The 13,132-nt window shown below is 45.1% G+C and overlaps 1 long non-coding RNA gene across 2 annotated transcripts; it reads left to right on the top strand.

Moving 5' to 3' along the window:
- Positions 1–6,324: 6,324 nt before the first annotated feature.
- LOC118885271 lies at positions 6,325–12,687 on the top strand. Of its 2 annotated transcripts, none has more exons than XR_005017478.1 (3): positions 6,325–6,511; positions 10,286–10,360; positions 12,651–12,687. It is a non-coding gene; the product is annotated as an uncharacterized LOC118885271 (long non-coding RNA). The 2 variants fall into 2 exon arrangements; XR_005017477.1 differs by lacking the exon at positions 12,651–12,687 and adding an exon at positions 12,539–12,648.
- The last annotated feature ends 445 nt before the right edge of the window (positions 12,688–13,132 follow it).

The raw sequence follows: 13,132 nt of genomic DNA, 5'->3' as shown, positions 1-13,132 counted from the left end.
ATTGTTGCCTTCTTTGCAGCTTGGTCAGCTAACCAGTTGCCCTCTATTATATGAGTTTCACCCTTTTGGTGGCCTGGGCAGTGCATTATGGCCAACTGGGAGGGCTTATGGACTGCTTCTAACAGTGAAACCACTAGGTGGCCTTTTGGGGGGCTCCAAGGAGCTCCGGTTCTTTATGTCTCAGCACAGAAAGAATTAAGCGAGAGGCAAAGAGATAAGAAGTGATTTATTAGAATAGGACACTTGTGAGGCTTACAAGTGGGTGGGTGAGAGGGTGCTGGACCCTGAGAACTTAGTGGGCTACAGTTTTATAATCAGAGGAAAAGTGGGGAGGGGGAGAAGACCACCTTCTTCCTCATTCTTGAGTAGACGTCACGGTTCCATTATCAGGTCATCCTCCAGGTTGGGCAGGGGAGTTTTGTTGTCCCTACATGGTCAAGCCAGGACTGTCATGGCACTATGGAAAAATGATTTCAGCTCTCAGTACAATGAGGGTCTTTCACTTTGAAATGTCACCTTTCCATAAATTATTGTTTTTTATGTGTGCAGAGAGCATGTCCTAGGGGTCATTAACTTACTGAGCTCACTGGGCAGGATATGGGTCTCATGCCACCATTGTTTTATTGTTTTGGGGCATTTCTCATGCTTCTGTTCCATGGTTTTATTGCTAAGCAAGCCTGCTTGGTTTTGTGGTTAAGCAAACCTGCTTTCTGGAGTGATCATTAACTTACAGGGGTCTCCCACCCCTTTTTCTTTACCTACAATACCCTAGTGGGATTAACTATTTAATTACCTACTTTGTCCCTTTACTCTGTCTCTATCAATAGTGACGGGATTTCAGAAGAATGTTTTATGTCTTTATTGTTCGAAGTAAGGAGCCCCTTTTCCTTCCAGATTGCCCCGTGAGCATGCACCACGGAGAACACATAGCCAAGAGTCTGTGTATATATTTACTCCCTTGCCTTCAGTGGGAGTAGGGCTCTTGTCAGTGCAATGATTTCCGCCTTCTGAGCTGAGCTCCCTGGGGGGCAGGGCTTTTGCTTCAACAATCTTTTTAAGGTTTACCACCACATACCCAGCGTGTCGGCTACCTTGGTCCATGCAGCTGCTTCCATTGGTGAACAGTTCCATATCTGGCTGAGCTGAGGGTTGGTCCGTTAAGTCTGGTCTGCTAGAGTACACTAGCTCAATGAAGTGTAGGCAGTTTTGCTGGATTGTGCAGCATCAGTCGGGAGCAGTGTGGCTGGATTTAGGGCTGAAGTGACCTGAAGTCTTACGTCGGAATTGTCTAAGAGAATGGCTTGGTACTTTCCCATTCTCCCAGAACTCAGCCAATAGCCCCCTTTTTGTTCCAGTAAAGAAAGGACATGGCGAGGGACATACACAGTGGTGGGTTGCCCCAGGGTAAACTTCTCAGCTTCCTGAAGTCTGTCACATGTAGTGGCTACAGCTTGAAGGCAAGGTGGCCATCCCTTAACAGTCTCTTCTAGTTATTTTGAGAAGTAGGCAGTGGGTGGAGGGATATTCCCCAGAGCTTGAATTAACACCCCAAGACTTATGCCTTGTCTTTCATGGACATACAATTTGAAAGGTTTCTTTCAGTCTGGTAATCCCAAAGTCGGGGCTGAGACTAACTTTGTTTTTATTGTTTCAAAGGCTGTTTGGCACTCTTCAGTCCAAGTAAGGGGCTCAAGATCATGTCCCTTTAAAGCCTCATAGAGGGGTTTTCCTGTGAGATCCAAATCCGACAGAACCCTGCCATTCCCAGGAACCCTTTCAGTTGCCTGTGGGTCTTGGGTATCCCCAAGCCTGCAATTGCCTGTTTTCTATCAGGCAAAAGATCCCGCTGTCCTTGGGAGAGGAAAAAGCCCAGATAGGTGACTTGCTTACATATCTGGGCCTCTTTCTGGGAGACCTTATATCCACAATTGGCCAAATAGTTCAGGGTTCTGATGGTATTTTATAGACATTTATCGTATGTAGGACTTGCTATGAGCAAATTGTCCACATATTGGAGTTAAAGTCCTTCGGCCAATATTACGTTTCTGAGGTCCCTAGCCAACATTTCCCCAAACAAAGTAGCGTCGCCGAATGAATCAGGTCCTGCTGCTCGCAGCTCACAAAATCAATACTCACAAATGTTGGTAGAAAGAAAAGGTGCCTTTAATCAGAATGCCAGCAATCTGGGAAGATGGTGGACTCAGCCCAAAACCACCTCCAAAGATTCTGCTCAGCCATCAAAGTTCTGGAAGGGAAATAGAGAAGTAATCTGAGTTAATCACTGAGATGGGGGTCAGAGTCATGGCCATCCCCCACTGTGTGCAGGCTTGTCGACTCCTCCTGGTCTTACTCTAGACATTATCTTGTTCACACAGTTTGGTCACACAGTTTGTTCCAGAGATTACTGAAGGGGAAGCTAGGGAAGAGATCTGGTCATCTGTTAATTACTTATTCTTCATTTTTACTGCTTTGATCTATGGAAAGAACCGAAAAGTTAGGTAAGGTATTGTTTGATTAAAAGATTTGAAAGGTGTGCTTGGGTCAGATATGAGTAGAGCATGGGGCTGCTTGGTTTAAAAGTTAGTTACAATATAGCCTTGCTAAAGTGACAAGGAAAGGGGCTTCCTGCTGAGGGCGGTTTCCTCAAAGAGCAGCTTACAGTAGGGGAATTCTTAAATCCTTGAGGCAGGACAATCCAACAATACTGTTGGACTACCTGTGTTTCTGGGTCCTGCCATGTAAAAGCAAATAGCCGCTGTGATTCTTCTGCAATAGGAATGCAGAAAAAAGCATCTTTCAAGTCCCAAACCGAGAACCAGCCGTATTCTCCAGCAATAGTTGTGAGCAGAGTGTATGGATTAGGTACCACAGGGTGCAAATCTTGGACTGTTTCATTAATAGGCCTCAAGTCTTGGACAAAGCAATACTCTGCTGAGTTTGGCTTTGACCGGGAGAATAGGGGTGTTGTTCAGGGACTTGCAAGGTTTAATCAGTCCTGTTTTCAAAAACTTTTCGAGAATTGGCTGAATTCCCTTTTGGGCCTCTTGACTCAGAGGGTATTGTTTTAGATTAGGTGTCCCAGCATTCCTTTTTTTTTTTTTTTTTTTAATTTAATAGCTACTCTTTTTATTTATTTATTTATTTTTAGCTGTGTTAGGTCTTCGTTTCGTGCGAGGGCTTTCTCTAGTTGCGGCAAGCGGGGGCCACTCTTCATCGTGGTGCGGGAGCCACGCTTCATCGCGGTGCGCGGGCCTCTCACTAACGCAGCCCCTCCCGTTGCGGGGCACAGGCTCCAGACGCGCAGGCTCAGCAGTTGTGGCTCACGGGCCCAGTTGCTCCGCGGCATGTGGGATCCTCCCAGACCAGGGCTCGAACCCGTGTCCCCTGCATTAGCAGGCAGATTCTCAACCACTGCGCCACCAGGGAAGCCCCCCAGCATTCCTTTTTAATGGGATTCATATTGGCCATGCATTTTTGGCTTTCCCTGGGGTGCTGTCAGCCTACACTTCTGGCCTTACCTTTTCGTAGACTTCAGGGGGAAAAGAGCTCTGTCTCCTTTTCTGGGGTTTCCATGAGCCCCATCTGTAGGCTCAAAGCGTGCTCTGGTGGGTCCTTGATGTCAAGCTATTCTGTCAAAAATGTTACTTGAGCTTTTAATTTACAAAGGAGGTCCTGTCCCAAAAGAGGGATTGGACACTCTGGCATATATAAGAAAATGTGTTTCAGGGTGAGGTCCCCTAGTTGACATTCTAGAGGTTGTAAGAACGAACGATTTTGTCCTTCTCCAGAGACTCCCATGACCGGGATGGATTGAGATGTTTTCTGTGCCACCTTGGTGTTTACCACAGAATATGTTGCACCCATATCTATTACAAAGTCAATCAACTTGTTCTGCACTGTCAAAGTTGCCCGGGACTCCTGTGGGGAGATTGGAATTTGATGCATCAAGTCCAAGGGAGCCCCCGGACCTCTTCATTTACCATGAGCGTTCCTCTCTTTGTACCATACAAGAGAGCCTCCCTGCTTCCTTGTATGGTTTTTGTTCCTATGCTTTAGCCTAGGGCAATCTTTTTTCTAGTGCCCTTCCTCCTTACAGTAAGCGTATCGTTCTTTCCCCAGTGGTAGCTTACCTCTCTTTGGGTTACTCACCTTCTGGGAATCCAGTGCTGCTGCCAGGAAAGTGGTGTTCTGTTTTGCATCTTCTTTCTTCTGTCGTCATTCCCTGTTGTTGAACACGTTAAAAGCAACACCTACCAATTGAGAAGGGTCCATTCCAAATGCACCATCTAACTTTTATACTTTTCTTCTTACATCTGGGGCGCTTTGCCCAATGAAGGTCATATTTGCCATCCTTATATTCTCAGGGGCCTCAGGATCTGCATCCCTGTAGCGCCTATGAGCTTGATAAATTCTATAAACTCTGATGGATTCTCATTGGGTTTTTGTTCTGTCTCCTGAATTTTGTTTAAGCTCCCTTGCCTAGGTACCCCCTTTTGAAGACCCGCTACACTTTCTATGGATATAATGCTCTAGGTGTGGCATGCGTCCATTTTTAGGATTCCAATTAGGCTCAGCAATAGGAACTGCCAGATTTGCTTCTGGAGCTTCACCTGGATCCGCTAGATGGAGCTGGTGTGCTTCCTGTCTAGCCTTGTCAACAACCTCCTTTCATCCCCAGTAAGCATCCTATTCATAAAAGTGTGAATGTCCGCCCAAGTGGGACGGTGAGTGGCAAAGACAGAAATAAAAAGTTCAGTCATGCAGAGGGGGTCCTCTCGGTAAGCAAGGTTATGGTCTTTCCAGTTAAGCAAATATGAAGTTGAGAATGGATTGTGCATCCATAGAAACCTAGCTGGTTGGCCATTTGCATTAAAGCCTCCTATGGGATATCAGCACAAGGGAAATTTCCCAGCCCTGGAAGTGGCTCCAGGTCCAAACTGAGTGCCCTGTTGGGTTTTAAATGGTGATACCAAACCAGGTCTCCGTGCCCCAGCGGTTAACATAGAAACTTCTACTTGATCCCCATTAAGTAGGGGAAACAGGAGGCGGTAAAAGGGGTGAATATATTGGCTGCATGGGGACGGTCAGCACAGCTGCTGGTACAGTTGGCTCTGCCGGTGGGGGAAGCGGATAGGGTAGAGTTCCAGGGTAAGTTTTGAAATAACACGTCCCCGCTCCCATTTCCTCTCTCTCCCTCTTGTAGAACAGGTTTTCCCTTGGGTTCCTTTTAGACCGATGCACCATAAGGCGTTAGCCCTCTGACTCCTTTTCCTCCTGATGTAATAGTCTAAATGCTTCACTGTGTGGCATCTTGTCATTTTCCTTTGCTCTTTCACAAAACAATTCTAACTGCAGGATCATATAATAATTGAGTGAGTTATTCTGGGGCCATCGCTCTTCTGATCCTAACATATATTGTGGCCACACACTATTACAATAGAATATCATCTCTTTCTTAGTTCTAGGCTTGTTATCGAGTCCAAGCTCATTCTCCTTGACGCGTGACAGGCCAATAAATCGGGAGCGAAGGTGTTGGGGCATGGAATGACCACTTTGGAATGCCGGGAGTCCGAGTAAATGGCAGACCAGTGTCCTAGAGAAGCATCTTACTAGGGTCTGGATGCTAGTTTCTTTTAGAGAACACATAAAGGGGGAGGTGAGGAGGTAAAATAAAAAGGCCATGAGTTGTTGCAAACATCTCCTGGCTTCATCCAGACTCCTGGAGGGGATGTGTTAATTTCTTGCCGCCTGCAGCCATTCACAGGTGGGCTGGGTCAGGATGTTTCCTGTGCGCTGAACAAAGGTATTTTAGTTTAACATTCAGGCATGGGGCTGGGGGTGCGGCAGGGTTCTCAGAGAAGACAGGCCATTATGGATATTTTAAGCTATAGGCAACATTCCTTGAGATTATCTTGTAGTAAAAATAGAAAACAAAAGTTAAAATAAAAAGAAAGATGTAATACGAAACCAGATTAGTTCTTCCCTATTACAGGGCCTGATGTAAGGCGGGGCACGTTACAGAAAGCCAGGCTCTTGACACAAAGCCAGACTCTTGACGAAAAGCAGGGTTAGGAAAGTTAAACCAGGATAAGACGGGTAAAGCCAGATCACCTGACGCAAAGCCTGAAAACCTGAGGTCACGTCAGGCAGGAGAAATGCCATAAAGCAGGGTCAGGTGAGGTAAAGCAAAGTCAGCTGATGTAAAGCCTGGAAGTGCCGTAAAGCATTGTCAAGTGACGTAAAACGGTACGGTGACGTAAAGCCTGGGAAATTAATGTAAACAAAGCCTGGTAGTGCCGTAAAGCATTGTCAACTGACGTAGAGCAGGGTAAAGTGTCAAAGCAGGGTCAGGTGACGTAAATGCCAGGAAACAGGTAAAGTCTGGGGACCCTTGTGTTTAGTTCCAGTTATGTTACGAAAGCTGAGCACATGACGTTCAGCCCGAGGACCAGACATAAAGAGGGAACGTGAAGTAAAGCTGTGGCACCAGCTATAAAGCCGGGAACCTGAGGTAAGGGTGGGCACGTGACGTACAGCCGGGGCACCTGACCTAAGGCCGGGGGATAAACGTCAGGAAGAAAACATCCTGGATTTCATCCTAGGCGTCTGCCTCCATTCTCTTTGATGCTGTGCCTTGTGGAAACTTGTCACAAGCCTCTAGTGTCTGTGTGTCATCCACATTATATTGACATAGTAGTGTTGGTGGTGATGTCAGCAAGGTTACTGATAATACACTCTTCATGAGTTCAACGTTAGGCAGGTATATCCTTCAATGTTTCCTCCTACTTGTAGCCCCAGAACCCTTCACCCCCCACCCCGCCCCCCACCCCAGTCTCCTGTAGCTGAGGGAGCCAGGTGGGTCTCAGGCCTCCAACAGGTCCTGTTGAAAGAACAAGACTCTGGCCCTTCATCCCACAGAAACTCTTCTGTCCCATGTCATTCCTTTTCTCCTCGTAGATGACCAAAAGCTTCGTGAGGACATTTGCTGTCTTCTAATTAGCTACGTCATTGATGCTGCGTGAGAACAGCCATGAGGCTGGAGTCCCAAGCAGAGATTTCCTCATGTGGGCTTCGTGACCCACGCCAATCTCCTTGCCCTGCACGATTCCCTGTAGCTGGGTCTCAGACACGGACCTGGCCACACAGAACCTCTCACGTAAGGTCTTCTGCCCTCTGAGTTGTTTCCAGGACACTGTGCTGCAGAACGGGGAGTCCTAGAGGATTCTTCAGCTGCATCAGCGTCCTCTGAGCTTCTGGAACTGACCCCTGTGAACCACAACGTGTCCTTTTATGGAGCTATCTGGACACATTTTTCTGGCTCTAATGTTGTACCGTGTGTTCCCTCAAAGTTATCTGTATAACAGGTTATCTGAGTCAGAATATTTGCCATACGGATTCCTGGATGGTGCTGCGTTTTGAGCAAAACCAGGTTTCCTGGTACACAGCAGGTGGGATGAAACGGCATCACAAGCAGCTGACCCTGCAGCTTGTTTTCCCTCCATGTTCCCTACTGCTTCTCCGTGTTCCTTGTTCTCTGCTTTTTCTTCTCCTTCCCTGCCTGCACTCACTGACCCTGCTCTCCTTCCTCCTCCCCAATGCCTGTCCCTGTTCCCAACTCCTTTACCACGTTCCCCGAGCCCTCTCTTCCTACCTTCTGATCCCGTTGCTGTTCTCCGTGTGAGCTGGTCTCTGTTTTTTCTCCCCGTTCCCTTCCCCCTCACTCTCAACCTGTCTCCATCGCTCTGCTCCGTGGCTTCACCAAGACTCCGTTTCCTCTTCTCAGATATTTGATTCACTTCTCTTCTCTAATTGGGGTAGACTGCAGTAATGGAGAGCAGACGGGGACTGACTTTGCTGTACTTTGAACGCTGTAGATAGATCTCGAAACAAATATGGGTTGATGCTTTCCTGAATTCCTGTCCCACGAAGAAGCCCCATTTGCATGAAAACATTGAGTTCAATCCACTTGTTGGTGACCGGCTCCTGATGCCCTCTCTGCTTGCTCACTGTCAATGAAACTACATAAATAAGAGCCTCCTGCATTTCACTACACCTCACCCAGTTGGTTAGTTGTCTTAATCTCTAAGCTCGTAAATCTCCCCAAGCCTGTCAATGTTCCCAAACACCTGAAGACTCCCAGGCTCACCAGTCATCCCAAACACACCTTTCTTGCTAATCCCATCACCCCTCCTCCAAGACCTCAAAGCTCACTAAGCACATGAATTCTTATCTGCATGTGGGCACTTGTTTTGTTTTGTAAGAGTTCACGGATTTGTACACTTATGATGTTCACACAACAGTATAATAGAATAAATAATTATACCCAAATTGTCATCTCCTCTCTGCGTCTTCATTCCGTGTACTTTGCTATTTGAATTCTTCCTCACCTGAAAGTCACTCCTGGCACTGTTTTTTCCTCAATCTCAAGTATAGTCTGCGTCTTTACCCCACTGAGAGTATAAAACCTCAAGCTAGAGAGGGTGCTAGATCCAGAGTGTTTTGGGGGTAAGAAAACTTCTTTCATCTTGTGAACCTCTCTTAAAGATCATGGAAGCCATGAGTCATCTGGGATAGGGAGACAGGGAGAACATCTGGCCTGTTTGGAGGGTTGAGTGTTACATTTGACTGGTAAATCCCACAAGGTCTTAGACACGCACAGGAGATGGTCTTGAGATGTGGGTGTAGTTTAAAGAGTAGGGCCGTGCCTCATGGATGCCATTGGCAGCTTGACCCTTTTCCTCTGATGAGCCTGGAAACCTGGCTCCCAGTCCAAGGCAGGGACAGGGCTCTGGCTCATGGGGTAAAGGACAGGTCTGTGGAAAAGGGCATGGTGCATGGGGAGAGGTTCCTGTGCTGCCTGTGACCTCCTCCTATCTACAGTCTGGTTTTCCTCTGAATCCCAGCGGCCCTATATCCCTCTTCCTGGTCTCTTGTTTTCAGAGGGTCTTTGGGGGACTACACGGCTCGAGGCAGGAAGCACTCACATTGGGAGTTCAGGCGTCATCATGGCAGGCTAGATGAGCTAGTCAAGGCCCATCCTGCCAAACCCTGTCTCCTCCATGATACCCTGGGGACTTGGAGAGGTCCAGAGTGTGCCTGATCAAATGGACTTAATTCTGAAGTGAGTGATCTCCTGCTGTTACAGAGAAGATCTTGGAGAATGGTTATGACCTGGGGTCACAGTCCAAGAGGAGAGCCCTGGAGGAGAACAGTGCCACCAGAGCCTGACCTGCCTGTGTCCTCTAGCCAAACACCTGCTTGGCCCTGGGCCTTGCCAGGACTGGGAAGGAGCTGATGGTCTGGTTACAGACCAGTGTGTATCCAGAATTTATGAAGGCATGGTGACTGCTTTCTGACCCGTAATTGCCCTCTCACTCAGTCCTTGATTCAATCTGCACATTTCCTTGCTTGACTTGTGCTCTCCTATGATTGCTGCACATAGGGTCTCCAGGGGTCAAGGAGACCTGAGACCTTTTAGGAAGTCAACAAGCTGTAGTGCAGACCAGATGAGCTGGTTGAGGCCTCAAAGACTTAGATAAGAGGAAGCCTGCTTCTCTCCCTGTGCCATAACGAGGCATGGACTGGCCTTAGTAATGGCTTGGGCATGGTCAGCCCTGTAGATTGGGGTGGGAGCCACGAGCATTGATTATTGACCTGTGCATCTCCTTCCACTGAGGGCCTGACAGGTCTTGGACATTCTTAGGCTGAAGATGAAGCCATTAATGTTGCATATAATTAGCCCAGTCTAGGACCTGGGAGCTTCATAACTGGCCTCAGATCTTTGTGTGACCTTCCACGAGATCTAGCCAGGGACTTCCCAGGGCCTAATGTATGGCTACATAAGTACTTGAGATCTCTGTTCCCTTCCATGAAATGGGATGATTCTAGTAATTTGCAAAAGGAAATACACCAGAGGTGTCTCACCCATATCTGGACCTGATCTAGATGATAAGATTCCAGATTTTTTAGCTTATACTTTAACGGGAATTTGGGAGTCCTTGGGAGGGGATGAGAGTATTTTGCCTGTGGAAGTGTTGTGAATTTTAGGTGCCAGAGGGTGAACTGCAGTAAACAGCCTCTAAGATATCCTTCGATTATTCCTGCCTCTTGTTGCTCATACTTGTGTGTAAACCCTTCCATCTGAGTGTGCACTCGATTTAATGACACAGTTCTGAGGCATAGAATGTTACAGAGTAATGGGATGCCATTTGCTGACTAGGTTATAAAGACTGCATCTTCCTTCTGGGACAAACTCTTTTGATCTCCCTTATCTCTCTTGCTCTAGGGGAAGCCAGCTGCCATGACATGAGGCAGGTGAAGAGGGTCTCAAGGCAAAAAACTGAGTTCTGCCAAGAGCCAAGTAAGTAACCTGAGAGGCATACCCTCCTACACTCGAGTCTTGAGATACCTGTGGTTCTGATTTTCATCTTGATCATAGTCTCACAAATCACCCTGAACCACAATCACCAAAGCTGAAAAAAGAACCTTTTGAAACACTGGACTTCATTAAACTTTAAATTATGCTAATTGAAAGATGTTGTTAAAAGAATAAAAGGCAAGCCACAGATTAGGGGAAAATCACATAGCTAATAAAGGACTGTATCTTGAATACATAAAGAACTCTCAAATTTCAACAAGAATATGAATAACCAAATACAAAATTGGCAAAAAATTGAACAACTACTTTACAAAAGAAGTTCTACATATGGTAAATAAACATATAAAAAGGGCTGAACTAATTAGTCATTGGAGAACTGCAAATTAAAATCACAAAGAGATACCACTGCATACTTAATAAAATGTCTAACATAAAAAAGTAATGAAATTTTTAAAAATCAAGAGGATAAACAATAGCATCAACACCACAAAACAGTTAGTGGGAATTTTAGCAAAATATGTGCAAGACCTGTATCCAGGTAACTACAGAATTTTGCTGCAAGAAACCAAGAAGATGTAAATACGTTGGGATGTATACTATGATCATTGATTGGAAAACTCCACAGAAGTTTCATTTTTTAATATAATAGTAATGAAAACCATAATGTGCATTTTTGAGGAAACTTATGAGATTATTTTAATATTTACATGAAAATGCAAATATTTCAGAGTAGTTAAAACCATTTAAAAAATGAGGGAAGACCTACACTAGCAGTTTTAATCACATACTCAGGTTATATTAAAGAAATATATATGATAGTGAGAAAGTTTACACATATAGATCAATGGACCAGACTAGAGAACTCATCCCCCGGACCCCCCACCTCTATGGTGCAACAAAAATGACAAGATAATTCAGTGGGGGAAATGATAGTCTTGCCAACAAATGGAGTTGGAACAGTAAATATTCATACAGAAAAAAAATAACCCTAAATTAACACCATACAATGAATTAATATAAAATACGTCAATCACCTAAGCATAAAAGTTAGAATTATACATTTCTAGAAGAAAACATAGAAGAAAAATTTTCTCAGTCTTGGGTTAGGAACGTTTTTTTCACTTATGTCTCCAAAAGCATCAATCATGCAAAAAAAAAAAAAAAAGATGAATTGGACTTCAAAATACACCACAAAAATAAAAACAACACAGACAGAGAGAGAGAATATGATAGATAGATAGATAGATAGATAGATAGATAGATAGATAGATAGATAGATAGATAGATAGGTAGGTAATTGACAAAGAAATTTTACCAAAGGAAGTGTGCATTTGGTAAATAAGCACATACAAGATGATCAACATCATTAAGGATTGGAGAAATGCAATTTAAAACCACAGTGAGATACCACTGCACATTTAAAAATTTTTAAATGTCTCAAATTCTCAGACAAAGAATTTATGGAAAGAACTCTTAATAAGAAGAATACAATCCAATAAAAATGAGCAAAGGATTTTAATAGATACTTTTTAAACTAAGGTATGCACATGACTAATCAGTACATGACAAATGCTGAATATCATAAACCAAACTGGGAATTCAGATTTAATCCAGAATTATCTGGTATTTGTGGCCAGTCCCCTCAGTGTCACTGCAGTCTCCACAGGAAAACAGATTGTCCTTCATTTTCAACCCCCATCAAATCTCCCAGATTGCACAGGCCCAGCGATTCATGTTAGGGGAGCCTGGGAAGGGTCTCTGCACACTTTCTCCTCCAAAGGTTTGGGTGTATGTGTAAGCATAAATTCTTTAGTCTCCTCATAGCAGGGAATTCCTGAATTGTAACTCCTTTCTTACCCTGGCCAGCCTCCTGTGTTAAATTCCAGCATCCTGGCCATATTAGCAGGAATATGCCTTTTCATGAAATCAACATTTAAACAAATGAACTTTTCCAACCTCCATGTCCCCACCAAAATACAAGGTCTTTAAAAACAGCTCTGGGTGAATGGGGTTGGGTGAATTCCTAGAGCCCAACAAATTCTCTTGAAATATTAGGACTCTGGATTCCCACAGATTCCCTTGTATTAATCACCTCTTGCTGCTTTAACAACTTATCACAACTTTAGTGGCTTAAAACAATACAAATGTGTCTTATTACAGTTCTATAGGTTAGAAACCCAACATGGATCTCACTCACCAGGCTAAAAATCAGGATGTCATTGGGGGGGCTTCCCTGATGGCGCAGTGGTTAAGAATCCGCCTGCCAATGCAGGGGACACGGGTTCGAGTCCTGGTCCGGGAAGATCCCACATGCCATGGAGCAACTAAGCCAGTGCGCCTCAACTACTGAGCCTACGCTCTAGAGCCTGTGAGCCACAACTGCTGAGCCCATGTGCCACAACTACTGAAGCCTGCAAGCCTAGAGCCTGTGCTCCACAACAAGAGAAGCCACCGCAATGAGAAGCCTGCGCACCACAACGAAGAGTAGCCCCCACTCGCCACAACTAGAGAAAGCCTGCACATAGCAACAAAAACCCAACTCAGCCAAAAAAACAAACAAATAAATAAATTAATTAATTAAAAAAAAAAGATCATTGGGGATGTGTTCTTTTCTGGAGGTGCTAGAGGAGAACCTGTTTCCTTGCTTTTTCTAGCTTCTACAATCTTCCTATATTCCTTGGGTCATGGTCTCCTGCCTTCATATCCAAAGCTGACAGTGTTGCATCTCTCCGACTACTCTTCTGTTGCCAAATT

Source organism: Balaenoptera musculus, chromosome 19, assembly GCF_009873245.2.
Source record: "Balaenoptera musculus isolate JJ_BM4_2016_0621 chromosome 19, mBalMus1.pri.v3, whole genome shotgun sequence".
In the NCBI taxonomy this organism is placed as follows: domain Eukaryota; kingdom Metazoa; phylum Chordata; class Mammalia; order Artiodactyla; family Balaenopteridae; genus Balaenoptera; species Balaenoptera musculus.
The sequence above is the reverse complement of the archived record's forward strand: the minus strand, read 5'-3'. Positions and strand labels throughout refer to the sequence as shown.